Here is a 27,454-nt window from a genome sequence, read left to right on the forward strand (position 1 = left end):
TACATAGGAATTATACAAAGCCTTAGCTCTCACAACTAGCCAGCTCTCAGTACAATCCTCACAGATGCTCACAGGCAATCTTGGCTTCTCTCTAGCCTTCCTCTCTGCCCTCCAAGCTCTTATTTCCTTGCGCTATTCCTTGTGGATGATTAGCCCATTACCAAGTTGAAAAACAAGCCTTCAAAACTACGCAATCCTCAAGGATGAATCCTTGACTGCATGCATGAGTTTTCTCCATGAGAAAACACATGCAACTGATAGTACACTATCCTTGAACATTAATCTCAACTGAATCTTTCTCATAATAGACATGCATGAGTTTCTGATGAAGGAATCTTCAGTTAACTGGAGTAGCACTAGTTAAGTGCATTAATGCATCCACTGACTGTTAACTCACTATCAGTTCCTCAAACAGTTTGGAACTAATTTAACTAGACTTAACTCAATAAACTGAGTTAACTATTTACAACTCAAATATAACTCAATCTTATCTCCTTAATTTAAGGGATAACTCTTCAATGACTTCATAAAGACTTATAACTTGAATTTCTCCAACTAATTAATTTAAAATTAATTAATTAATTATTTCCAAGTAGCTGTTAAGACTAAATTTGATTTTAATTTACAATTTAATTCAAGGACAAATTAAATTGGAATATTCTTGTTGCCATATTTCAACACTCCCTCTCAACAAGAAAGGGATTATCTGCCACCCCGATCCTGTCTCTATGGAACTCGAATTTACACTTTGACAATGCCTTTGTCAAAATGTCAACATCTTGCTCCTCTGTCGAAATATACTGCAGCAACATGATCCTCCTCGCTACACAGTCTCTGAGATGATGATACCGGATGTCGATGTGCTTGGACCTATCATGAAATACTGGATTCTCATAGAGTTTGATACAACTCTGATTATCACAATAGATCACAGTTGGATCCATCCTCTGATCAAACAAACCAACTAGGATTTTCTGCATCCAGATGGCCTCACATGCTGCCTGACTTGTAGCCATGTATTCTGCCTCTGTCGAGCTGAGTGCAACTGACCTCTGTTTCCTGCTATACCAAGAAACTGCCACTGACCCAAGGTTGAAAATCCCTCCTGATGTGCTCTTCTGATCTGATGGACTCCCTGCCCAATCTACATCAATGAAGCCCTATAGCTTCACTCCCTCTGTCCATCTGTACCATAATCCATACTGAGATGTGCCTCTGAGGTATCTCAATACATGCTTTGCCACCTTCTAAAACATCTTGGTAGGCTGAACCATCACTTGACTCAATTGGTTCACCGCATAGCACAAATCTGGTCGTGTGTTTATTAAGTACATCAGTGAACCCACAAGCTGCATGTACATAGTAGCTTCTACCACTTCTCTTGAAGTAGCAACCTCCTTCCTCCAGTTACTTTCTAGAGGAGTCTACATGGACTTTCACTTTTCCATGTGGAACCTCCTGAGTATCTCGTTGGCATACTTGCCCTGAGACATAAAAAACTCCCCATCCTTCTACCACACTTCCATGCCAAGGAAGTAATGCATGAGACCCATGTCTTTCGTCTCAAATTATCTTGCAAGGTCCTCCATGCAAGACACAATCAACTGATCATCTCCGGTCAATATGAGATCATCAATATAAAATACGATTATCAACAGCTTATCTTTCACCACGATGTGGTACAAGTTCGCATCCGCTTCACTCATTGTGAAGCCCAACCCGGTGAAGTAGTTGTCTATCCTGGTGTACCATGCACGAGGTGCTTGCTTTAGCTCGTACAACGCTCTCTTGAGTCGGCACACATGCGACTCATGATCAAAGGTCTCAAAACCTTATGGCTACTCTATGTACACCTCTTCCTCAATCTAGCCATTAAGGAATGCAACCTTCACATCCATTTGATGGATCTTCCAACCCATCTGTGCTGATAGTGCCAATATAGATTTCATAGATGAGTACCTTGCGACAGGAGCAAAAGTCTCATCATAATCAATCCCCTTGACCTGTGAAAATCCACGGGCAACAAATCTTTCCTTATGCTTCTCCACACTACCATCAACAGCTTGCTTTACCTTGTAAAGCCAACGGGAACTCACAACTGACTTGTTCTCCGGTCTCGGAACCACGTCCCAAACATTGTTATGAACTATGGAGTCATACTCCTCCACCATAGCATCAACCCAAATCAGCTGATGCACTACTTCCTCAAAGGAAAATGGCTCGGTCTCAACACATTCCCAAGCAAGGGCCATGTATCTAGTGTACCTATCAGGTGACCTCCTATGTCTGCGTTGAGAAAATGGTGCTCCCACATTCTCTCTCGCATCCTCCAACAATCTGTCAGCTTCTCTCATGCGCTTCCGTCCATCTCTGGAAGACTTTGCTCGAGTGGATGTCTCCACTCTTGGAACCTCTACATGCGGATGCTCCGCATTAGTCTGAGGCTCCTCCTCCTTAGGAACCAACAGTTCCTCCACAGCCTGTAGTTGGAGCTCCCTCTCAAGGGAAACTCGCATGGCCTTCTGCTCATCAAACTTGAGATCTCTGCGAACCACTATCCTCCGACTGGTAGGCAAGTACACCTGATAGTTGTGAGGTGTATCAGTGTACCCCACAAATATCCCCAACTCTGCTATCGGCTCAAGCTTCTTCTATGCATCCTTTGTCACATGGCAATATACTGATGAGCCAAAGATCCTAAAGTGACCCACATCTGGTCTCTTACCGGAGAAAGCTTCCTCTGGTGTCTTCATCCCAAGTATGCGATGCGGGCTTCTATTCTGCAAATAGACTGATGTGTTGCATGCCTTAGCCCACAAGTGAAGTGGTAGGCCTTGGTCATGCAGCATTGCCCGTGCTGCCCCTACAATAGTTTTGTTCTTCCTCTCGACCACCCCATTCTGTTGTGGGTTATGAGGTGTCATCAACTCTCGTTTAATTCCTTCTGCTGCACAGAAGTCCTTAAACTCTTGAGAGACATATTCTCCACCGTTGTCGCTTCTCAAGGCCTTGATCTTCTTCCCTAACTCTTTCTCGACCAAAGCTTTGAACTCACAAAACTTTGTGAAAGTTTGGTCCTTCTTCTGCATGAAATAAATCTAGCATTTACGAGAATAGTCATCAATGAAAATCACATAATACCTTTGCTTCATTGTGGATGCCATCGAGAATGGTCCACACAAATCAGTATGAACTCGCTCTAAGATAGCCTCTGCTTGACTGTCTCGATCATGAAAGGAAGACTTGGTGTACTTTCCCAAGGTACAACCTTTGCATGTGTCAACTTGCTCAAGTTTACCTTTGGGAAGTCCTATAGATATCTGTTGCATTATCTTCAAAGCCCCATGATGCAAATGGCCCAACCGCCTGTGCCACAACTCGTTAATCTCTTGGCTTTGCACCAATTCTACTTTCGTACTCAATGCTACACAATCATCTACCTCTAGTTTATAGAGATTCTTCACTCGAATCCCTATCCTCTTGGTCTGACCCGTGGCTATGTGTCTTAGGAACGCCTTTCCTTTACTGAAGACAAGATCATAGCTTTGTCCTCCAACATCACGACCGATACCAAGTTCTTCTTCAGTCCAGGAACATACATCACATCTGTCAAGGTGAGAGGAGCTCCATGCTCCCTCTGAAAAAAGCAATTGTGCCCACTCCTGAAACACTATACTTTCCGTCGTCACCCATCTCTATGCGCATCTTGAGGTCTTTCTCCTCCAAGGCACTGAATAAATTTTTATCACCGGTCATGTGGAATGAGGCTCCACTGTCAAGATACTAGACACAACCCATCATCGATGACACCATGCATGTGATGAGGGTAAAGTCCATTTCGAACTGAGAGGCTAATGCCTCACCTTCCGATCCTTCCGAGGATCCCTTCTTGGACTTCTTCGATGGGAAATTAGTTGCATAATGTCCCATCTTGTGACAATTAAAGCATCTTACTTTAGACATGTCACCCTTCTTCCCTCCATGAGAAGAATTCGATTTGAAATGGGAAGCCTTCCCCTTCCCTTTCCTTGCCTTACTTGCTAAGGCCAGATTTTATTCATCATCATTCTTGGATGAAGAACCATCTCGTGTGCTCCTCCTGATCTCCTCCTGCATAAGATCCGACCACAGTCGTTCCCAATCCGGCAGTTTCTCCCTTCCATTCACAGAGTCCTGGTAGCTATTCCAACTCTTTGGAAGGCCAAGGAGAGCGAGGCTCACCATATCATCATCGACAGTAGTTATTCCCACACTGCCAAGCTCATCTCTGCAGGTGGTGAGCTTGTTTAGATATGTGGAAATAGTATCGCTCTTCTCCATCTTGATTCTTCGAAGCTTATCCTTGAGCGCCAATTTCCTCTAGTCGCTACTGTTTTGGTAGAGGTCCTTCAATATCTTCCACATTGAAAATGGAGTGTCCTTCCCATGGAGACTCGAGATAATATGGTCTCGAACTCCCTCAATGATGATCTGTCTCGCCTTCGCCACACACTTCTTCCACTCAGCCAACTCTTGTGCATTAGTTGAAGCTAGCTTTGGGATTTCTTGATCAATGAATTACTTCAAGCCATTGTCTTCTAATACAACCTCCATTTTATCTCTTGATGCTATGTAATTCGAGCTACCTTCCAAGGCATACTCGAGTCTCAAACCATAGAACGCCATTGGCCAACCTTGAAGTATGATATGAATTCGATTTGCACCTGCAACCCCGAACTTCAAACTTCGAATTCTCTTCTCAGTATACTATTCACAGCTCCGATACCATGTAGAAAATATGTGACAGGTTAACCTGATAATGCAATATAAATCAAAGCAAAATACTATAACCTACTTCTACTATCAATTTGCAGAAGCTTAAAGATCGAGCTGAACAATATAACTAGAAGAAGAAGAATCAATGGCACAATACACATGAAAATACTTTGGGGAAAGTCTCAGATAAAAACCCCACACTATTGTATTATCATACATGGTGGAAATACATAGGAATTATACAAAGCCTTAACTCTCACAGCTAGCCAGCTCTCAGTACAATCCTCACATATGCTCACAGGCAATCTTGGCTTCTCTCCAGCCTTCCTCTCTGCCCTCCAAGCTCCTATTTCCTTGCGTTGTTCCTTGTGGATGATTAGCCCATTACTAAGTGGAAAAACAAGCATTCAAAACTGTGCAATCCTCAAGGATGAATCCTTGACTATGTGCATGAGTTTTCTCGATAAGAAAACACATGCAACTGATAGTACACTATCCTTGAACATTAATCTCAACTAAATCTTTCTCATAATAGACATGCATGAGTTTCTGATGAGGGAATCTTCAGTTAACTAGAGTAGCACTAGTTGAGTGCATTAATGCATCAACTCACTGTTAACTCACTATTAGTTCCTCAAACAATTTGGAACTAATTTAACTAGACTTAACTCAGTAAACAGAGTTAACTAATTACAACTTAAATATAATTCAATCTTATCTCCTTAATTTAAGGGATAACTCTTGCATGACTTCAGAAAGACTTCTAACTTGAATTTCTCCAACTAATTAATTTAAAATTAATTAATTAATTATTTCCAAGTAGCTGTTAAGACTAAATTGGATTTTAATTCACAATTTAATTCAAGGACAAATTAAATTGGAATATTCTTGTTGCCATAGTTCAACAGCGGACTTGTTCAACAAGTATTTATCTAAAAGATTTTATCCCAAAGTGGACCTTCCATTAATCATGTTAATTTGACCCACACTGCCTTATCTCCCTTTGCATTTTGGAATGACCAATATTTCAAGTTAATAGGAGATGATAATGGATCCTTGTTAAATTCTCTCAAGTTCCAAGGAGGGAAAATGGTTACTTATGTAAGACTATGTGTTAATATTGATCTAAGTTATCTCTAATAAATTTTCACTTATACACAACGCTAAAAAGACACATTCAAGACTTGGATTGTGAAAGCATGCCCTTCAAGTGCAATGGTTGTTATTGCAAACAAGGGAGGAAAAAATCCTCCACTACAACTCCAATAAGAAAAAAAACTAGGAAGGTGTGGAAGCTAATCTGGTTCGACTGGACTTAAAGTAGTTTTGAATGATTTACTACCATAGTGGAAGAACCTGACAACTAATGCTCTTGTCATCAAGGTACTTCAAAAAATATTATTCAATCAAAAGACGAGATGAAAGATACTCAAAAGGAAAATCATGGATCGAAACTTGAGCTATCCCCTCTAAGTGAGAGCTTAAGTGTGTCTCTTCCCAACATTTTAAGCTAAGGTAATAAATAGTGGTCTCTAAAGGTTATCCAAAAAACTTTAACCTAGTCCTATAATAACAATATCAAGATCAATATATATTCAAGGCATTCCAACCTAATAAGTGGGAAGCCAAATGTAGAAAAAATGCATTGAATAACCTTGGACAACATAGAAAATGAATCTCAAAAGTGGCCCTAGTGACCTTACTTGTAGAGGGAGAGCTCCCAAACAGTTCCAATATGAAGATTATATCATGGACCATCAAGAACACACACTCAAACTCCAAAAGGAGGACTTTGAAAAAAAAAAACAGGTGGAAAAAACTAAACAACATCTTCAAGAAACCAAGCTATATGTTAACAAAATGGGAGTTCAAAGGGACATAATTATGAAGGATATTAGTATAGTATAACTTAAGCACAATAATTGTGGAAAATAGTCAAAGAAAACAGTATTGGATTTTGATTTGAATTTTCTTAAATATATAGACAATGTCATTGCCATTAACACGTACAAACCCATTTTGTTTATTAAGAAACCATGTTAGAATTTACTCTCCAATGAAGGAGAAACCAATAAAGATCATCCTTGGATCTTGGGAGGAGAACTAAATCCTCTCTTTGAAGTACATACGAAGAAAGGATGGCACAAGAGTAAGATGAATCTTATCATGATGGAATTCATTGAGAAGAATGATCTTATAGACATATAAATAAAGAATGCTAAATTTACTTAAAACAACATAAGACTTGGCAAGAAATTTGTTATGGAATGCTTAAATGAATTCTTCATAAGTGAAGATTTGGTTTCCAATGGTTTTGAATATGAATTTTTAGAATCACTTTAATACAGACATATAAACTTAGAAATCTTAAAAGGGAAAAAGCATGTTAATGTCTCTTTCGAGTTTGAACAAATGTGGTTTGAAAACGTTGATCTAGAGGATTGAATGGGAGAGTGGTAGCAAAAAATCTACAATCCCTTGGGTTCCAAAATGTTTACCAAGTAAACATGATCAATTATGGTCAATCATAGTCAACTATCACTAAGGGTTTTAGTGGTTAGTGAGTTAGTAGCACTAACCTTTGGCATATTATGTCGTCTTCAAGCATGGACCCCTTAATTTAATCATAATCAAGTATGGTCAATTATAGTCAACCATATTTATTAATGGTCACTAGGTTAGGAGTTAGTGGTTAGTTTATGAGGTAGCATCAATCACGAGTAAATATAAGCAGTTGTGTTCAATCAAAATCAACCATTCTTATTGTATCGAGGATTAGGGTGTTCGTGGGTTGATAGCATCAACCATTTGCATATTGGAGTTGTATTAAACCACGGGCACTTGCAATAAACCATAATTGAACACTATTAATTATATTCAAGCATGGTCATGTACATTTGTTTATAGTAATTAGGTTAGGGGCGAATGGTTAATTAGTGTGACAATATCAACCATAAATAATTATATACAACTATGGTTAACTATAGCCAACCATTGGTATTGTGTTTGGGATTATGTGGTTAGTGGTTAGCATGTCAATGGGTTAGTAGCATTAACCATTAACATTTTAGGGCTATGTTCAACAATGGCTTGTAGTCATTTGGATTTGTTGATGGGAATCACATCAAGGCTTCATGGTCAATTAATGGGGTAGCATCAACAATGGGCAACTATAGACAACCATGGTAAACTACAATCAACCATTACTGCTAGATCAGGAAATAGTGGGTTAGTGGTTAGTTTTTATTGGGTTAGTAGAACCAATCATTGACATGCTAGGGCTACATTATATGTGGACACCCATGGTCAACCATAGTCAACAATAATCAATTATATTTGTTAGTGGTCATTATCTTAGGGGTTAGTGGTTAGTTAATGGGGTAATTTTAACCATTGAGAACTATATAGAACCATGGTCCATTGTGCTTATTCATGATCAATCATTGTTAATCTTCATTGTTATGTCAGGGATTAAGGGGATAGTGGTTAGTAGCATCAACCATTAATACATTAGGGCTACACTCAACCATGGACACCTACAATGAACCATAGTTAACCATCATTATTGTGTTAGGGTTTAAGGGGATGGCGATTAATAGGTCAATATTGTTAACCATTAATATACGAGGTCTACACTTAGACATGGATGCCTATAGTCAACCATTTTTGTTAGTGATCCATAAGTTAGGGGTTCATGGTTAGTTAATGGAGTGGCATCTATCATGGAAAATTATATATATCTATGGTAAATAGTGGTCAACTATAGCCAACCATTGTTACCTGTTAGGGGTTAGAGGTTAGTGGGTTAATAACACAAACCATTATATATTGGGGCTACATTCATACGTATATACTTATAGATGACCATAGTCAACCAATTTTTTTAGGGATCATTGGGTTAAGGGTTAGTGGTTAATTGATGAGGGGAATTAAGCATGAATACTGCACGAAACCATGCCAACAATATTCAACCATCAATACAAGTTTAGGGACTAAGAAGTTAGTGGTTAAGGGATTAATGGCATAGTAGCTTCATCCATTGAAATATTAGGGATACATCCAACCATTGGGAAACTATATCCAGCCATAGTCAAACATAATCAACCAGATTTACTAATGGTTACTACCTTATGGATTAGTGGAGTACTGGTTAATTCTTCCATGTGCCGAAGAGGCAATCTTTCGACATGCATAGCTATATTATTTTTTACTTATAGACTTCATTATATCAAAAAAATACCATTTGGTTTTAAGCCACTTTTGGATGGCATTATTAGCTCCCAAAATGTCACCATACTTTACCAATACTTATTATCATGCATTTGTATGTGGATCTTGTGGTTCTTCACTTGTGCTTTCACTGTCCATAAAGAGGACCTTTATGATGGCATTTATATGTCCATGTGATAGATTTATCTCCTTATGTCATGGCATCAGTTTTAATCCATGTTTAGCTCGTTGGCTTCCCACTTTATGGATAATTATGATTTCTATAATTGCTCACTTATTTCCACTTTGTCTTCGTCATCCTTGCTTTTCAATTGCTCTTATATTTGTCACCTCATTGTTATCGTTTTAAAAGATAAAAACTCCTGCCTCGAGAGCAACATGTAGTATATGGAATTTGAACTTAGTCAACCTTCCATATATTGAATGCTCAAAGATAATATAAAGCCTCCCATCTTTCATGATAATTTATGATTCCTTGTTTAGTTGTATGTTTAGGCCTAGATGTACAAATGTCTTTTTCCCATTAGATGTCTAGGTCCTAGAAAAGGTACCTTTTGGTATCCTTTTGGCCTTGATTATCCCTTTTTAGATTTTTCAATTAGAAATACGCTTACTACCTTAGATCAACCTTAGCATGTGCACTTGATTTAGTCCACGTTGCTAGTTAGAGATGCCTTTTTTAGGTTCCCAATATCCTCATATCCATTTTTGGGTGCACAAGAGGGTTGAAAAGGTCAAATAGGATTCCCCCCTTGTATGTTATGTATCTAGCATGTCATTAGTTTGTTATATAGGCCCATCTACATCTATGTTTTGCACACCAACAAACCATAGGAGCCTTTTCAAGTGAAAAAATCCATGGATGCAAGCTCTGAGACTTGCAAATGGCTAAATCAAACATTTTGATGGGTAATTGGGAAGCACATATTTTGGTTAATTAACATTCACCATACCTTAGAATTATTTTCCTTATTTATGCATGATGTTGTTTTGAGTTCCAAATCTCTTTCCCAAAAAGTGTCGTTCCTTTGCCCACTTTGTGACTCATCCTCTCTCATATTTTGCCTCCATTTCTTAGCTTCTTTGGATTAATTTTCTCCACCACCTATCATACAATAGAGACTACTACTCATCATTTGTCTTTGTCTTCGACTAATTCCACCCTTTTTTACCTTAGCTAGTTTGGGTCTATGGATTTTCCAACAGGATTTCTCTGATCCTATTTAATTTGTCTACAAGGAGGGATACTAGAGCATCAACTAGGAGTCCACTTCATAATTGGTGGCTCACTCAATCTTCCATTTTTTTTTAAATATCAATTTACTTTTTGCATGGTGGACTAGTTCTCTCTCCATGTGTGTGTGTGTGTGTGACCCAACGAATCAATTAAGTGAAACTCAGTGGTTGTAGGAAGAGTTGTTACCCTTCCTGCTTAATTCAAATCTCACTTTTGTGACATGTTTGAGGTTAGGATCCTACCCTAACCCTCTCAAGTAGATAGAAGGGATGTTATATATAGAGGCCTAGATATAGTGTGGAAGCAATAATTGTAAGAAGGCTCAGTACAAAATTCTACTTACTAGAAAGTTCCTAGGAGGTTAGATGGAAACCATTTTGAAAGCGATATTTGTAAGAAGGATCACTATAAGGTCCCACCCACTAGAAATTTTATAGGAGGTTATACAGTTATTATATAAAGAATTAGAAGCAATTTAGGGAGATGTCTTATGAAGCAAATTGTAATTAGAGATCTACTCAAATAGAGGTTGCCTCCTTGAAGATGCAAGTGAACATCATTTTCATCAATAAAGGAATAATAAAAGTGGTATCAAAGTGCTTTCTTGAGCTAAGATATTTTACAAAAAAAATCGTTTAAGAGGCTAGAGACAAATTTTGTCGTTTTTAAATAACATCATGATTTAGATATCATTTTTTCAGATTCATATGCATTAAGAAAGTCATTCATCTATGACCATTTCCATGAGAGGTAATCGTAACTGACTAATTTCTCATGATTTTTGAATAGTCCACTTAACACTCATTGCATCAGGTGATGCTCAAAGGGGTGAAGAAGTAGGATTGAAACTAGTGAAATGAATCACATAGAGTCAATCATCAATAAGTGGTATGTTTGTTTTTCTTTTCAGCAGGATGTCATTGTAAATATTGTATCGAGCTATGTTATAAAGCTCCATGGGCAGTATGTTTTGCTCTCAACGAGCGTCATAGAACATTGAGGGCGGTGTTTCCCCGAGGGAGAGGGGTTTTTAACAACCTCTGGTTAAAGTTTCATGTAATAAAGGATAATAAAGGAAAAAAAGAATAAGACCAAGGTCACGAGACATGTATGCCAAGTTGAATGTTGGGAAACTACTAAAGTGGGAACCACTTGTTGTTTATTATGGTGATGGAAATTGACAAAGGCATCGAAAAAGACAAAGAGACAATAATTAGCATTTAATTATGAAAATAAAGGAAAATAGGAGAAAAGGGAGATGAAGAGACACAAATTTGTATGAGGAGTAAATTACAGGAAAAATAAAGGAAAATGAAGAAAATATAGGCCTTAATGATAAAAAGGCTTCTGGGGACCAGTTCACAACTTTTCGTTAATTTTGGCTTGGATTAGAGCTGAGAGAGCGAAGGAGAGAGCTCAAGGAGGAGAAAGCAAGCAAGCAAAGGAATGAAAAGGACAAGTAAAGGGGAAGCAAGGAAGGTTGTATCAGTAGCTTCAGTAGGAGGATTTTGCAAGTAATAGGTCGCATGAGTGATTTCCTAGCCAAGGTGTGAATGCATGATACATGCATTTGTTCATTTGGTTCATTTGTTGTCTTTGGCATAGGTTTTTCCTGGTTTGACAATGGTTTCATCCTTGCCTTTCCAATTCTTGGTTAGCCATGGTGTGATGGGATTCATTCTTGGTTGAGCTTTGGATTGTCGAAAGGTTTTGGATCTGGGTGAGGTGGTCTCAGGAAAATTCCCAAGGGTTGGGGATGGAGCTAGTTTTCTCCAAGAAGTCCTCAATAGGTGGGTGGAGACAGGAAAATTCCTTAAGGGATCATGAAGGAATTTTGAGGCATCCAAGCTTGGTTTGGTTTTGTGAACTTAGGAACGGTTTAGGTGAGATCACAGTACCTTGAGGGTGGAGGTAGCTTAACTTCCAAAGACCCTTGTTGTTTATGTCTTGGTTTATCCCATGAGATCACATATTCATGCTTGGAATATGGAACGAGGGTGATTGGTTGAAAGAAAGATCTGGTTCAGAATAATCAATGGTCGGGTGGTACGTGGAAGTCCATGACTTGGTTGGATTTGCATATGTATTTAAGAGAAATTTTTTGTATGTGATTAATGAGCACATGTGCTTGTTTTTATGATGATGTTATGGCACATCTTTCATGGTTCCTAATCTGGTTATATGTTGGTTATTTCATGATTCTATGAAGTGCTCTAACTATGGCTCTTGTTCATGATTTGATGGTTAATAAATGCATGGGATAACATGCGTTATTGAAGCTATTATGAGAAGGCATTAGAACTTCTTAGTGATTCTCAGAGGAAGTTTAAACTCTTATGATCAAATATGCATTCATGACCTGTAACTTACATGTTTTCCATGTGTTTGACGAAATGTTTGATATGGATTAGGCATGTCCTGGTCAAGTTCTTGTTCAAGTTTTGTATGATTAGATTTTTCATCATGTTATTTATTATTTTGGGAAATTACAAGCAATTTTGGACAGTGGTTTAGAGTCTGGCCTGAAAAAGTGGCTCAGATATCGGAACTATGCCCCTTGAACTGGGCAAGTTGGGCCATAACTGCATATTGGAGGCAGTGTTGTGGATGTAGTTGGAGTGTTAGGTCAGAGAAGAAAGGCTCCATCTCAGGGATTGGTCACCTGGGGTAGTTTTTTAGCTCCTGAGTGACCTATAGTCCCTATAGGATATCAATATGTGTTCAGTTTGTAGGCCCCACTTCCTTAACTGGAACGTGGAGGTTGGGTCATGTCATAGTAACGCTCAACTTATGCTTACCTTGGTAGGCTTGTGAAGTTGGGTAAATGTGTGAAGGGTCATTGCAATTGTGCCCAACACTTAAGCAATGAATACCCCCAAAAATGTTATTTAAAGCCTCAAACTAGCCCCGAAAGGTTTAATACCCCCATTCACCAAACTAGGTCTTGCTGATAAAATTATTCTTGTAATTTGAATTTTTCAATTTTTCCACTCTGAAAGCATTAAGATGGATGAAAACTTATATAGTGATCTAATCCACTTCATAACTTTCCATTTTTGGAGGCTTTTGGTCCCCAAAATATTTTTTGAATGAGGTGAGGAAAAATTTCCTCTACCTTCTCCCTGGAGTACCATTTAGCCTTTCCAAGAAGTTGTCCTTTCAACCCAATCCGCAAAAGGTTTTGCTATCGTTATCTTGTAGTTTTGAACATATTCTACAAAATTGTATCCTTTGTCATCTTTGCCCAAACATATGGTTCTAAACCCTCTATGGAAGCTAGAACCTTCTCCTATTTGTGATCCAACATGGAAGGCTCATAGAGTTTGAGATATTCCACATTCAACACTGAGTAAATGCACAAGTATGGGGGTAAATTGAGTTTTTAGGCATTATCTCCCACCTTTTCCAATAACTCAAAGGGACCATATTGTAGAGCCTTGATTTTCTTACCGAAACTATGTAGCCTTTCCTTTTTCCACTTTAACCATACTCTGTCTCCTACTCTAAATAAATTCTTTATCTTATCTACACTCACATGGACTTGTATTTTTCCCATGACTTCTTCATTGCCTTTTGTACATGTAAATGAATTTTCTTGATCTTCTCAATACTTTTTTTTTCCTCTTAAAAAATCCCATGTGATATCCTCCCTCGCTCCTCCCTTGTTGCCCATATGCAATACCAAAGGTGAAAGGTGGTAAATATCCAAAGCAAGTTTCAAATGAGGACCTACAAGTAGAAATGTGGACTATAGTGTTGTATATATCCTTGATTTTCATCCTAGGTCTTCGATTGCTATCATTTGTAACCCCTTAAAAGATACATCAAAGTCTTGTTAGCTACTTGTATTTACCCATCTGTTTATGGATGGAATATTGTAGACATGTTAAACTTCATGTTCATATTCTCCCATATTGTAGTCTAAAATGCACTAAGGAATCTGGTGTCTTTTTTTCTGAAACGATGCTCCCAATATACCAAAGTACACCTAGACTTATTCAAAGAATAAGTTTATTACTTATTTCTCTTTTATGTTCCTTTTACAAGGTGTGAGAATACACATCTTATTGAACCTGTCAATTTCCATAAACATGTAGTCATGTCCCTCCTTGATTGTTAGTAAACCACCCATAAAGTCCACAGAAACTATTTTCGAAAGATGATTGGTTAGAGGTAAGGGATGTTATAAATCCCACTCCCTGTTACTAGGCTTGTTGGTAAGACAAAGTATACATTTTCTCATGAACCTAGCTACGTCTTCTTGTATCTTATGCCAATACACATATCACTGCAAATTGGAAATTGACTTCCCAACACCAAAAATGTCTTGCAACCTTGGAGGTGTGAGCCCCTATAATCAATAATAGCCACTCACCTTTAGGAACACATAGTTTGTCCAACCTGTAGAGTAACACGTTCTAGTGATGATAGCCAATTGTGTTGTCACCATCATCCACATGAATCTAGTGTTGCAACTAGTGATACACCTTCTAAAGCCCCCATCATCTATATATGCCTCTCTATATGCATCATGGGTGAAAGGATCCATCTGCATCAGAGTTCCCAAAGTTGTATTTTTTGTGTGGGTGGCCTTGCAAGCGTGTCAGCCAACTTTTGTGTCACCCTTATTATACATTATCATTGAAAGAAACCACTATAAAAACCCTATCCACTTGTAATGCCTGGTTCTTCTAACTTGCTCTAGACTTGTAGGTATTGTAGCAGATGGTGATTTGTGTGGATGACTATCTCCTTTCCCATCATATAGTACTTCCACTTTTTGACAGCTTGTTCCATGACATAGAGATTCTTTTCATAGGTAGGGTAGTTGACAACCACCTAATGAAACACATTAAATTGGTAGCATACAAGCCTTCCTCCCTGCATCAAGACTACTCCCATAACATACCCACTTGCATTCATCTCCAGTTAAAAGGGCTACTGCAAGAATCAATGCTTCACTAATATTCTTATTTAAATTCTCAAAGGCCTTCTATTAACCCTTCCCCCACTGGAAACTCTTGCCACACACTGTTATGGTGTGGAGTGGTGTAGCTATTGTTGAAAATGAGGCTATGAATTTCCTCAGATATTGTGTTGCCTTAACAAAACTCCTAACCTCATAAAAATTTGTAGGTACTAACCACTTCATGATGGCCTCCATCTTGGCAACATCTATCTTGAGCTCCCCTCCATCAATCACACAACCCAAATATACCAAATATTATTATGCAAACTCACATTTCATTAGATTTTCCAATAGTTGGTGTTTCTTCAATGTCTCTAGCACCTGCATCAAGTGTGAGACGTGCTCCTCCTAGCTATCACTGTAAACTAGTTTATCATCCAAATAAATAATAACAAATGAATCTAGATAAGGGCACAATACACAATTATTAATCTCATGAATGTATCTAGTTCATTGCATTGACCAAATGGCATGAATAACCACTCATACAAACCTTATTTGGTTTTGAAGGGGGTCTTCTAGGTATCTTCGTATTTGATTCAAACTTAGTAATACCCTAATTTTAAACCAGCTTGCTGAAGTATTTTTGTTGCTAGAACTGGTCCAATAGATCATCAATCCTAGGTAGGGGCTACTTGTTCTTGAGTGTAATATTGTTTAATGATACCTAATATATGCACATTCAGTTATTTCCCACCCTTCTTTGGCACAATTATGAGGGTGACCCACATGGTGAGGTACTTGGTCAAATAATGCTCTGCTCCAACAATTATTGCAACTGCTTCTTCCCGTCACTTACTTCCATAATGGATTGTCTATATAACCCAATGTTGGTAATGGGAAAATTGGAAACAATTGGATGTTGTGGTCCACTTTCCTCTTAGGTGGTAGCCCTTTAGGCTCCCAGTATGTTTGTAGCAACTCTTCCATTTGGTGCCTCTATTCCTTAGTACACCACTCTAGGTATGCCTTTTCCCTTATTAACTCCTAAATAGGTTGGATTTCTCTTAGAAACAACATAACATATTTCTTTCTAGAACTGATCAATTTCTTAATGGTTAGCACTTACTAGTGAAACCTTTGACTTGCCCTTGTGAATGCTAATGGTGAAGGATTTTTCTCCATTTATGAGGTAGTACTGGTTGGATCTCCAAATGAATATTGCATCCCATATGTACATATAGGAACCCCAAAACACAACTCCACATACATCAAGTGAAACTACATCCAATTATACTTCATCAATGAAATAATCATTGATAACAAATTTAAGTTTACATTGTTTGGTCCCCTTTATCTCTACCTCCTTGTTGACCCATCCCAATGAATATGGGCTAGAATTGTCATGAACTTGTAATCCAAGTTTATTGACCAAATCCAATACTTTGATATTTGTTTGTGAACCTATGTTGAATAGAGCATCAATCTTTGTCTTCCTTCCTTATATCTTTATATGGAATAGTTTGGTCATCTCTTTTTCTTCCTGTTGCTGGAGGCCACTGGGATTCATCCCCTTTTTGCAGTGATGTGCATAAAATATTCTCATCCACCTCAAAGTTGCTTTCCACCCTATTGCTTGATTCTATGAATATGATATTTTTCTTCTTTCCGTCCTTATTCTAGTTCTTTGGGTTCAACTCTAGATGCAATTTCTAACACTTCATCTCGATGTGGCCATCAATATTGTAGTGATCACTAAGATATTTGCACTAATGTGCAATGGCTATTGTATTATTTCCCTTCCCCTCTTTCCAATTTTTCTTCCCCTCCTTGGAAGCTTCCTAGTGGTCCTTTTGTTTTGAACTACTTGACTCCCCTTTATTTTGGTCTATGTTTTCTAACTAGTGTGCCTGCACACAAGCCTTGTTCACCATTCTAGATTTAAGCAACACCACTTGCTTTTGTAAATGAATATGTAGATCCCCCAGATACTTAAGGAGTAAATCCGAGTTCTTGGGAGAGATACCCAACATTATTTCCATCTTCCCAAATTTTGTGGTGTAATTTTATACACTATGCCCCTATCTTTGCCTGAAGTAATGCGCATGGACCATTACTCCTCTACATACGTGACAAGGTAAAATTGGGACCTTGTGAGGGTTTTAAAATCATCCCACTTAGTTACTATAATATCCCCCGCCAACCTAATGGTTTCCATGTGGCTTCCCCACTAGGTTAGGGCATGGTCCTCCAATTTCAAATGAGCAAATGAAATTTTATGTTCCTAATCTATGTCGTGAACACTAAAGTAAACGCATAACTATTGTAAACAATGATTTAATTTTAAAGCAATGATCTCAACTTAATATGGCTTGATGACCACCTTTGCTTCTATCTTGAAGAGAGATTGTGAATAGTTCACAATGCTCAAAGTTACTTATTATTTTTCAGGTTCTTTCCTGGACTCCTTCTCTAGATCTTCCTAATCCCCCGATTTTCCCTTTGATATGACCTTTGAGTTGGACAATCCATCTTCTCTAATTTCAAGCTTGTTTAATAGAACCTCCATAAATATTTTCATATTGTAGCTAAAATACACGACTCGTGCTTCCAACCTTGTGAATCTCTCCTCTATCAAATCTTGATGCTTATTATAAATAGATTCATTGGCCATGGATGGGGTTTTATGGCTTCCTCCTCAAACCATCTCTTGGATCCCTTGCAACTTCCCACGAAATTCCCAAATAATCCTACTCGCATTACCAATATGATCTATAAAATACCGTGGATATTCCTCTAGAAAATTTGTCATAATTTTTATTACAGTAAATCAAAATCTATACTATGAAGGGTTAATTCCTTTAGGTTCCAAACATGTTGTTACTAATTTTATTGTTTATGCACGCAATAAATAAAATGTAAAAAATATAGAATGATGAAATACACACACACCAATCAAAATGTACACAAAATACATGCTCTAGGAAATCATTACAAGAGAAAACCTAGCTCGAATGTAAGGATGCTCTACTCTCTTTTGTTTGGAATATAAATGATGTAAATAATAAAGAGAAGGCAGTCTCTATGGAGTTTTCTAGGACCTGTGGCCTGTGGGACACTACAAAATACAAACCCCCTCTAATTTTCTCTCTATATATCCACTCTTTGCTACTATGCTCTACTATGCAACAAAATGCAAGCAAATAGAATGGAACCCCTTTTCCTCATATTAGTCCAATTATAATACAACTTGAAAACCAACTAAGGGTCATGTTTGACTCCTTCAAATATTAACCAAAGTTACAACTTTGATCATTCTAGAGTTTTCTTCGTAGTTCCCATGTGGCTATCCTCTTTTCCGTGAGTAACACGGGTTGACATGGAAGCAAAGCATATAACTTATCTGAAGAGATGAACTCTCCAATGAAAAAACAAATCATCTTCTAGAAACTCCTATATAGCTTGATCATGGAAGTAACTACCCAAATCTTCTTAACATACCATCAAAGGGATGAAGGGTCTCCTAGTACTCCTTTCTTTGTCAGAGTAAACATGAGAAGGAGGATTCCTCCCTGAATGCAACATGTCCATTATCCATTGAACTTTCAAAACATCTTAGGAACCCCTCATCCTCTACCTCCTAATATGACAAGATACTATGCTTTTATGGTATAAAAAGTGCATATTCACCTATTTGAATAGTCTTGCTCTATAAATCATATTGAAGAAGTTGTTGTCATGAACTTGTTTACCATTTCATTAAGATATTATGCTTTAGACTTGTTCATGACCCTCACAGAGGGATCCATATCCTCTTGGGATGATTTTGTCATTACTTTGTCATCTAGGTGGGTTGAGGAAAGAAGCGTCTTTATCCTATATAAATACTTCCTCCTTATAAAAAGGGATAAGAATGAACCTGTTAGGGAGTTTTGTAGGGTTTAACCCTGTACAGAAATTACCTGTATACGAATTCTAAAACAAAGAAAATAAACAATGTGAGAGTATAACACATAAAACACATATACACAGAGATTTTCCCCTGGATCCCAAAACCAGGACTACCAACTTGATTTTTCATTATGTTCCTTTCAATGTTACAATACATATTTATACATGCTGAAGCATCCAATACCATGGACCGAAAACCATCACGTCTAAAACCATGGACCAAAAACCATCGCTTCCAAAATCATGTGTGAAAATCATGCACAAAACCATAGGTGGGTCTGCCCAACCTAACATAGGGTCCAAAACCAAAATTTCCAAGGCGTTGCCCCGGACCCCATAAAGTGGGGTTACGGGTACCACTCAAACCCCCTTGTGATCTCCCCCCCTCTAACCCTCGGTTAACTACGTGGGCTAGTCGTGGAAAGAATATAACACAACCCAACATTCTCCGACTTGTTGTTTTCTTTCCACAGGGGGCCACAAGAAAGCTTAGTCATTTATCCAGCCCTGCAACGCCCATTGTTTCTCTACACCAAGAGAACTTCTCAGAGCTCACAGATTTTGTCAATGCATCTGCATTATTCTTCAAAGTGTCCACCTTTACCAACAACACCTTTTTGTCTTCTATCATATCCCTCACAAAGTGATACTAGACATTAATGTGCTTTGTCTTTGAATGGTATGCGGGGTTCTTTGCCAAGAAAATTGCACTTTGGCTGTCACATTCTATCCTTATATCTTCCTGTACTAACCCCATACTTGAACACAATCTCTGCAACCAAACTGCTTCCTTGCTTGCATGAGTGGCTGCCATGTATTTTGCCTCTGTAGTTGATAGTTCCACTATAGATTGTTTCTTACTCATCCAACTGACTGCACCTCCAAATAGGTTAAACACATACCCACTTGTAGATCTTCTCTGATCCAGATCTCCAGCCTAGTCTGCATCAACAAAGCCACGAATATCCAACACTCTGTCCAATCCTAGTCTTCCTTGGTAGCACAAACCATAATCACTAGTGCCACGCAAATACCTAAAAACCCGCTTCACTGTTATCCAATGCTCCTTTCCTGGTTTTGACATAAACCTGCTCAATACTCCCACTACATGTGCAATTTCTAGTCTAGTACAAACCATTGCATACATCAGGCTACCGACTGCACTTGCATATGGAACACGGGACATGTCCTCTTCCTCTTTTTGTGTCTTGGGACACTGTTCAGCAGATAACCTCACACCTACAGGAATAAGAACCTTCACCGATTTACTATCCTGCATATTAAACCTCTGCAATATTGTCTCGACATACTTCCTCTGGTTTAACCAGAGCTTCCTCTTTGCCCGATCTCTTTTAATTTCCATGCCCAAAATATAGTTTGCAGCACCAAGATCTTTCATGTCGAATTTGGAGGACAATTGGGTCTTCAAATCCTGGATAATTTCTTTGTCATTTCCAATTAGCAACATATCATCCACATACAAGACCAGATAAATAACACGGTCACCAATTAATTTAAAATACACACAGTCATCTGCCTTGCTTCTGGTGAAGCCAAGTCCCTGTATAAATGTATCAAATTTCTAATACCACATCCTTGGTCACTGTTTTAACCCATACAGAGACTTCTTTAACTTGCATACTAGTTCTTTCTTACCATTCACCGCAAAGCCTTCAGGTTGCTTCATGTAGATTTCCTCTTCTAGATCCCCGTGAAGAAATGTTGTCTTCACATCCATCTGTTCTACCTCAAAATCAAAAGTAGCAGCAACAGATAAAAGTAATCTAATAGAAGTCACCTTGGCAATAGGAGAAAAAATATCACCAAAATCAATTCTTGACACTTGGGAATAACCTTTTGCTACCAACCGAGCTTTGTATTTCTCCACCTTTCCTTATGCATTTGTCTTCTTCTTGAACACCCATTTGCTGCCAATGGGTTTCCTTCCATCCGGCAACTCCACCAGATCCGAAGCCTCATTTTTATGCAAAGATGCCATTTCATCAACCATGGCCTCTTTCCAGAGTTTGCCATCCTCTGAATCTACTACTTCCTTCACAGTTTTGGGATCATTGTTAGTAATAGATAAAGCAAAATTTGAACAGAAAGCAGATGGATTATACCTTTCTGGCTACCTTCTTTCTTGAACTGATCTTCTCACACCCGGAGTTTGTGGCTCTTCATCTTCTGATTCCTCCTCTGATGTAGAGTCTGATTCTTCCTCCTTAAGCTCAAACTCTATCTTCTCAGTTTCCTTTGATTGGACTTCATGTTTAATAACATATTTTACCTCTCTGAACACCACATCTCGGCTGTACACAACTTTCCGTGTGATTGGGTTCCAAAGATTATACCCCTTTAAACCATCCTTATACCCAATAAAGATGCACTTTTCAGATTTACTATCCAACTTGGTTCGTTTCTCCTTTGGAACATGTACATATGCATCACATCCAAATACCCTTAGATGTGAAGCAGAGGGTTTCTTACCAGTCCATACCTCTTGTGGAGTCTTATCCTGTTATAAGGAAAAGTGTCTATGCAGAACTGCTAATCCCACTAAGGTGTGGTAGCTACCTTAGAAACAAACAAAGTAAAACTACTTTCGTTTTCCTTTATGAAAGATAGATGAGAGAAGAATAAAGGAGACCAACCTCTGTCTTGTGCTTGGTTCCTTGCTCGATTCCTTTCTCTTCTGATAGTCTTTTGCTACTTGCTTCCTTGTATACCCAGCTTCACAGAGTACCTGTAGAATCAAAGCAGCATAACACTATACAAGAACATAGATCTATTATCATAAACAATCTAGGATCAGATGTAAATTGAACATACAAATGCATGAAACATAAATGACACAAGAGTATGGAGGAAAACTTGAATAGCTTTATTGATAATCAAGAAAGAGCCAAGAGAGTTACAACCAGTTGTTCTGACCCAGCATCATCCTCTCAGCAAGTAATCCCTTCTTCACCTCATGCAAAGCTTAGATCACCCAACACTATGATGTTGCCTCAAGAAACCAACAACAATTCCTTACAAGATGCAAAATTCGAGCCTCTGGATCTCTGGGATGAGGGATCCATATATAGATATCTGTAAGGGAGATGAGTCAGCTTGTGATTTGATTAGTGTCTTCTCTTTGATAGTTCTTGCTTCCACTTGGAGATTGATGATCTCTTACTCATCCTTGGTCGAATCCAGAGAGGCAAGTGTCACAGGAGAAGTTTATGGAAGATTCCATGCTTCTCCACCTCGCGGATTGACACTGCCATTTGTCTCTTCTCGCCCATCGTACCCCATAGAAGGGCTTTTTGAAATGCAACACACCCACTGAGTGTACTTAGGTGAGATGCAACGCACTTTGCCTATGGAGCAGGTGAAATGATCCTGTTTTGACCAGTTCTGAGTAGTTTTTCATTGAGAACTTCTGGGAGAAGCTGTAATCAGTTGACCTTGTTCCTTTAGGGGTTGGAACAACACTTTGAAGGACTTAGGAGTCCTTGGTTTATGGACATTTTATGCTTGGGGTTGCAGTACCCAAAAATGTTTATAACAGTTGCCCCCTAAAGCATGAGGTCGTTAATCTTTTTGATGTCGGGTGAAATGCTTTATCATGAGGATCCGAAGTTCTTTCAAGCTGGAAGGAGCCCTGTAATAAGATACAATACAATACATTATCTTCATAATATTTTCATGATCTAGCTGAGGCGGGCATTCCCATGCTCAACTTTATAAATTCATTTTCATGTACATAGGACAGACAATCGTCTGAGTGTAGACTGATGATTCTGGAGAAGTCATCATCCCATAGATTGGATGATTATCTGTGTAGCAATGATGTACATTTGATGTCTTTATTTTCCTGAATATATATCGCAGCCCGGATGGATGAAACTAGATCGAGGTCTTCAATCTAATTCTATCTTCACTCAAAGTACAAGTCGATCCATGTGAGAGATGTTCTGGAGTCGAACATGGAAAGACATCGCCTGATTACCAACCAATGATGTAAGTTGTTAACAGGCGCGAGAGGAATCACCGATAATGATAATGATCCTCAAGGTACTACAGTACAAATCACGTGGTGTGAATAAGGGACTTGGCGTCGAACACCACGCAAAATCTTTCGGTCGAAGGCCATTGATGTAAACCTGTTGCCGGAAGTGAGAAACTTGCCATTGAGGCATGCAAGCTTCAAAGTACTGAAAGGGTTGTCCCTAGATCAATTTCTTGGATAATGAGCTGATGTTGACAAGAAGCGATCCGTCATAGGAGGGCCTTAATGAATCCAACATCAATGAAACGGAAAGGAGCAAATGATTTTAATGGAGGTGAAAATGATCTGGTGATATAAGGTTCAGGGTGGCGGTCACGAAAGAATGGAGCGTAAATGTATTGCAGCGGGTGAGACACAGGTGAATTCTCTGAGTGACTTCTCTTGAACATATCAACGACACTGACATGATGGATTGGTAGCATTAACCCCAAATGTGGATGGTGTGATGTGACCATGGTGATGTGACCGGTGAATGAAACAACCCAACCCGACTTGGATGCGGAGTGAAAGTGTCATGTTCAAGAGCGACTTGCTGCCAACAAAGTTTCTTCAAGTTTTCTTCCCAATTTTCCCCAGTCATTGCTGACCAATACCTCTTTATTTTTGTCAAGCTTGAGGAGGATAACATATGCTTGTTCTATAATCTGCCCTTCGGGCAAACCCATCGCTATGTTTTAACGAGCCTAGCGATAGTGAAACTCGTTCTTGTCTGCTATGGACAAGTTTGTCGCTATTAGGTTTTAACGAGTTTAACGACAAAGATAAATCGGTCCTTTTCAATTTTAGAGAGTTTGAAAAGGGACGCAAAGGAAACTCCAAAAATCCTTTTTTGTCATCTAATCCCTTAAGTCCGAAAAATTATAAAACAATACAGAAGGGATGAATTTTCGATACTTTTAATGAGCCGAATAAAACAAGCGCTTGATCTTTTTGTGTAATAATCCCTCAGGTCCAAAAAGATTAAAATCTAAAGGAGGGATAGCACTTCCAATCCCTTTAACGAGCTAGAGAGGCCAATGGCTCGGCAATCTTTTCATATTTTACGAGTCATTTGAAAAGAGCTTAAAGGAGACTCGTCTTTGAGGAACGAGTGATAAAATTGGGTAGCAGCTGATTCCAAGTAAGGTTTGGAATTTTCCAATCACGGCAGTGTTACAAGGATGGCCAATAGGATCACTCTTCACAGATGTTCCTAAAAAGGGGTAAACAATCAAATGGAGATGAATGATCGGCCAATACAGAGTGGAGGTGATGATGAGAACACGACCAAGGCTTTAAAGGCTGAAGTACTACATTCACGATGGTTATTTACCGGGAATTGGTTCATTTTTTATTGAACTTAAACGCTGGGGGAAACATTTGCTCATTGCTTATGTTTATTTTTTAACGAGCATGAAATCCGCGTTAAAACTGCTCGATGTGACGGTCATTTTTTGAATTTACCATTAATAGCTTTGTTCTTTCAAAGATTGTACTGCATGCTCAATTGCTTCATCAAACTAGTTAGAAATGAACAATATATGTTTGAAAAATGAGTTAAGACACTAATATTTTATTCAAATTACGTAAAAGTAATTTAAAAGTGCTTTTACCTCTCATTTTACCATTTCATTTGAACTTTGGCTTGTTGGAGCTTTGGATGTGCTATTGGTAAATTCTTGACCATATTTCTGTTTATCGTTTTCCTTTTATAATGTCCTCGTGCTTTACTCTGTCAAGACTAATCAGAACTCATGTGCTCATGCAGATGTTGGTCCTGTTCGGCCAGTAGTACGCCTGAGAGTGCCAGCTGTCGCCCCAGCAGGAGAGGCTGTTGGAAGGGCTATCCTTCGTGACCTTGATGTGGCCGAGACTCTTTCAGCATTACAGGATCAGGTCGAGGGCCTCACTCTCGGTATTCCAGATGTGAGGACTGACGAGCTGCCTTTGAGGTTGCAGCGACATACTACTGGTGTGCCAAGACGATGGACTAGGCTTTTACGCATGATTGCACAGGCGGTGACTTGTTATCACGAGCATCATTAGACTAGGGTGCCCCCTAGCGTTTTGAGTTTTGGGTCATTTGACCAATTTTGTCTTAGTTACAGAACATTATGTGTAAACCATAAACAGTTATATATATATTTTTGATTTTCAGAGTTTTATTTTGGTTAAGTTACATGATCCTAATGCAAATATTGATGAGATAATTCTTTTTATAAATGTTGCAAATGTCTATCTAACACATAATTTGCCAATGAGTCAGTTAATGTGTTTAAAGTTCTGGAAATATGCTGATATTGAATAAAATCAAATTACCTTTCCAAAATCTTGCCCCTTAGGAACATGCGATAGATAGCTGGATTTCGGACGGAGTAGATACCAATGAATTGTAGTATGATGAGCTGTGAGTCTAGCCTGATGACTAGTCGGCGTATGCCATGTGTGATGGCATTAGAGAGAAGTTCTATCAACGTGCTATATTCAGTGATGTTATTCGTTGATCGACCAATACATACCCCTCTGAAACTTACTAACTCGCCGCTTGGGTCAAAAATGGCCCAGGCCGCAGAAGATAGGTTTCGCGAACTACGACTTGCTCCGTCGGCATATCCAACAAAATATTCCAATAGGTTCAACATCTGCAAGAAATGTAAAAAGCGGATTTACTTGACCAAAACAAATACTTTGGCAAAAACAAAAATGTAACAAAAGCATATAGGTTACCACACTGAATCACACATAGTAACGCTTAAGGTACAACCCATTACGAGGTTGTGCCAGTGGAATCCCGTCATAATCCATTAACTCGTAGGCTCCTTTTGCTAACACTCGCTTAACAATATAGGGGCCCATCCATAAAGACTTGAATTTACCTGCTCCCAATTTATCGGATTCTTGGTCATAAAGCAAGACCAAGTCACCTTCTAAGAAGACACAGGGTTTGACATTCTTGTCGAATTGCGCCTTGACTCGTTTATTTTGGGCTTCATTAGCCAAAGCGGCATCACGACGGGTTTCATCCAGTTGGATTAGTTCCAAGAAACGAGCCTCCTCTTCTGAAGTTCCAGGGAGAAGGACGATTGTGAGTTTGAGGGACGAGATTTCACACTGAACTGGTAAGATTGCTTCTAGGCCATACACCAGTTGGAAAGGTGTAAACCCGGTCGCATTCCTTACTGATGTTCGGTATGCCCACAAGGCTGAGTACAGGATCAGGTGCCAACTCCTTTTGTGAACTCCAATCATCCTTTGTAGCATGCGCTTCAGGACCTTGTTGATTGCTTCAACTTGTCCGTTGGCTTGCAGGTAATATGGAGTAGAGCTGTCATGCGACAATCCTAATTTGGCAGCTAATTCGACCATCATGTGATTGCAAAAATGCGATCCATGATCTGTGACTATAGCCTGTGGGACACCGAATCTGGCGACTACATGATTGAAAAAGAAGAGGGCAGCTGTTTCACCAGTGTTATCTAATGTAGGCATCGCCTCGGCCCATTTGGTAAAATAGTCAACTGCGACTATGATATACCCATGCCCCCCGGTCGAGGTGGGGTTACATGTCATGAAATCAATGCCCCATTTGGCGAATGGCCCAACAGCAACTATTGGCTGCAGAGGTGCAGGTGGCCTTTTGGTTTTGCTATCGAAAATTTGACAGGCATGGCAACTTCTGACTGCGGTTATGCAATCTTTGAACATTGTTGGCCAGAAGTATCCTGCTCGTAAAATTTTTTGTGTCGTAGCGTAACCGGATTGATGCCCCCCACACGCGCCTGAATGGCAATCATTCAGGACTTTTTCGGCCTCCTCATGGGTGAGGCACCTCCGTAGAACTGTATCGACACCATGACGGTAAAGTGAATCACCGACGATCATGTAGTCTTTTGATTGGTATCGAATACATTTTTGTTCAGAGCGGGAGGTATTAGGCCTATTATTTTGGGTTTGGAGATAAATGATTATATCTCCATACCATGGATTGCTTGAAGATATCAGAAACAAAGATTCATCCATGATAGTTTCTTCGGATGTTTCATCGTTGGATGACGATGGGAGATCGCATAATAATTCTGCGAAAACCAGGGCTTTCTTTGACTTGGATTTTACAAATTCCAGATCAAACTCTTGTAGAATTTCTATCCATTTTGAATATTTGCCCCCCAGCAACTGTCGCGACAATATATAAGTCATGGGGTTGCAATCTGACAGAATGGTAGTTTTTCGAAAGAGGACATAGTGTCGAAATCTCTGTATCGCTTGAACAGCTGCTAGCGCTAGCTTTTCAACATAACAATATTTGATTTCTGTATCATTTAAGTTCTTACTCAAA

Source organism: Pinus tabuliformis, chromosome Q (assembly GCF_031772625.1).
Source record: "Pinus tabuliformis cultivar Carrire ecotype Pingquan chromosome Q, CPIR1, whole genome shotgun sequence".
NCBI lineage: Eukaryota > Viridiplantae > Streptophyta > Pinopsida > Pinales > Pinaceae > Pinus > Pinus tabuliformis.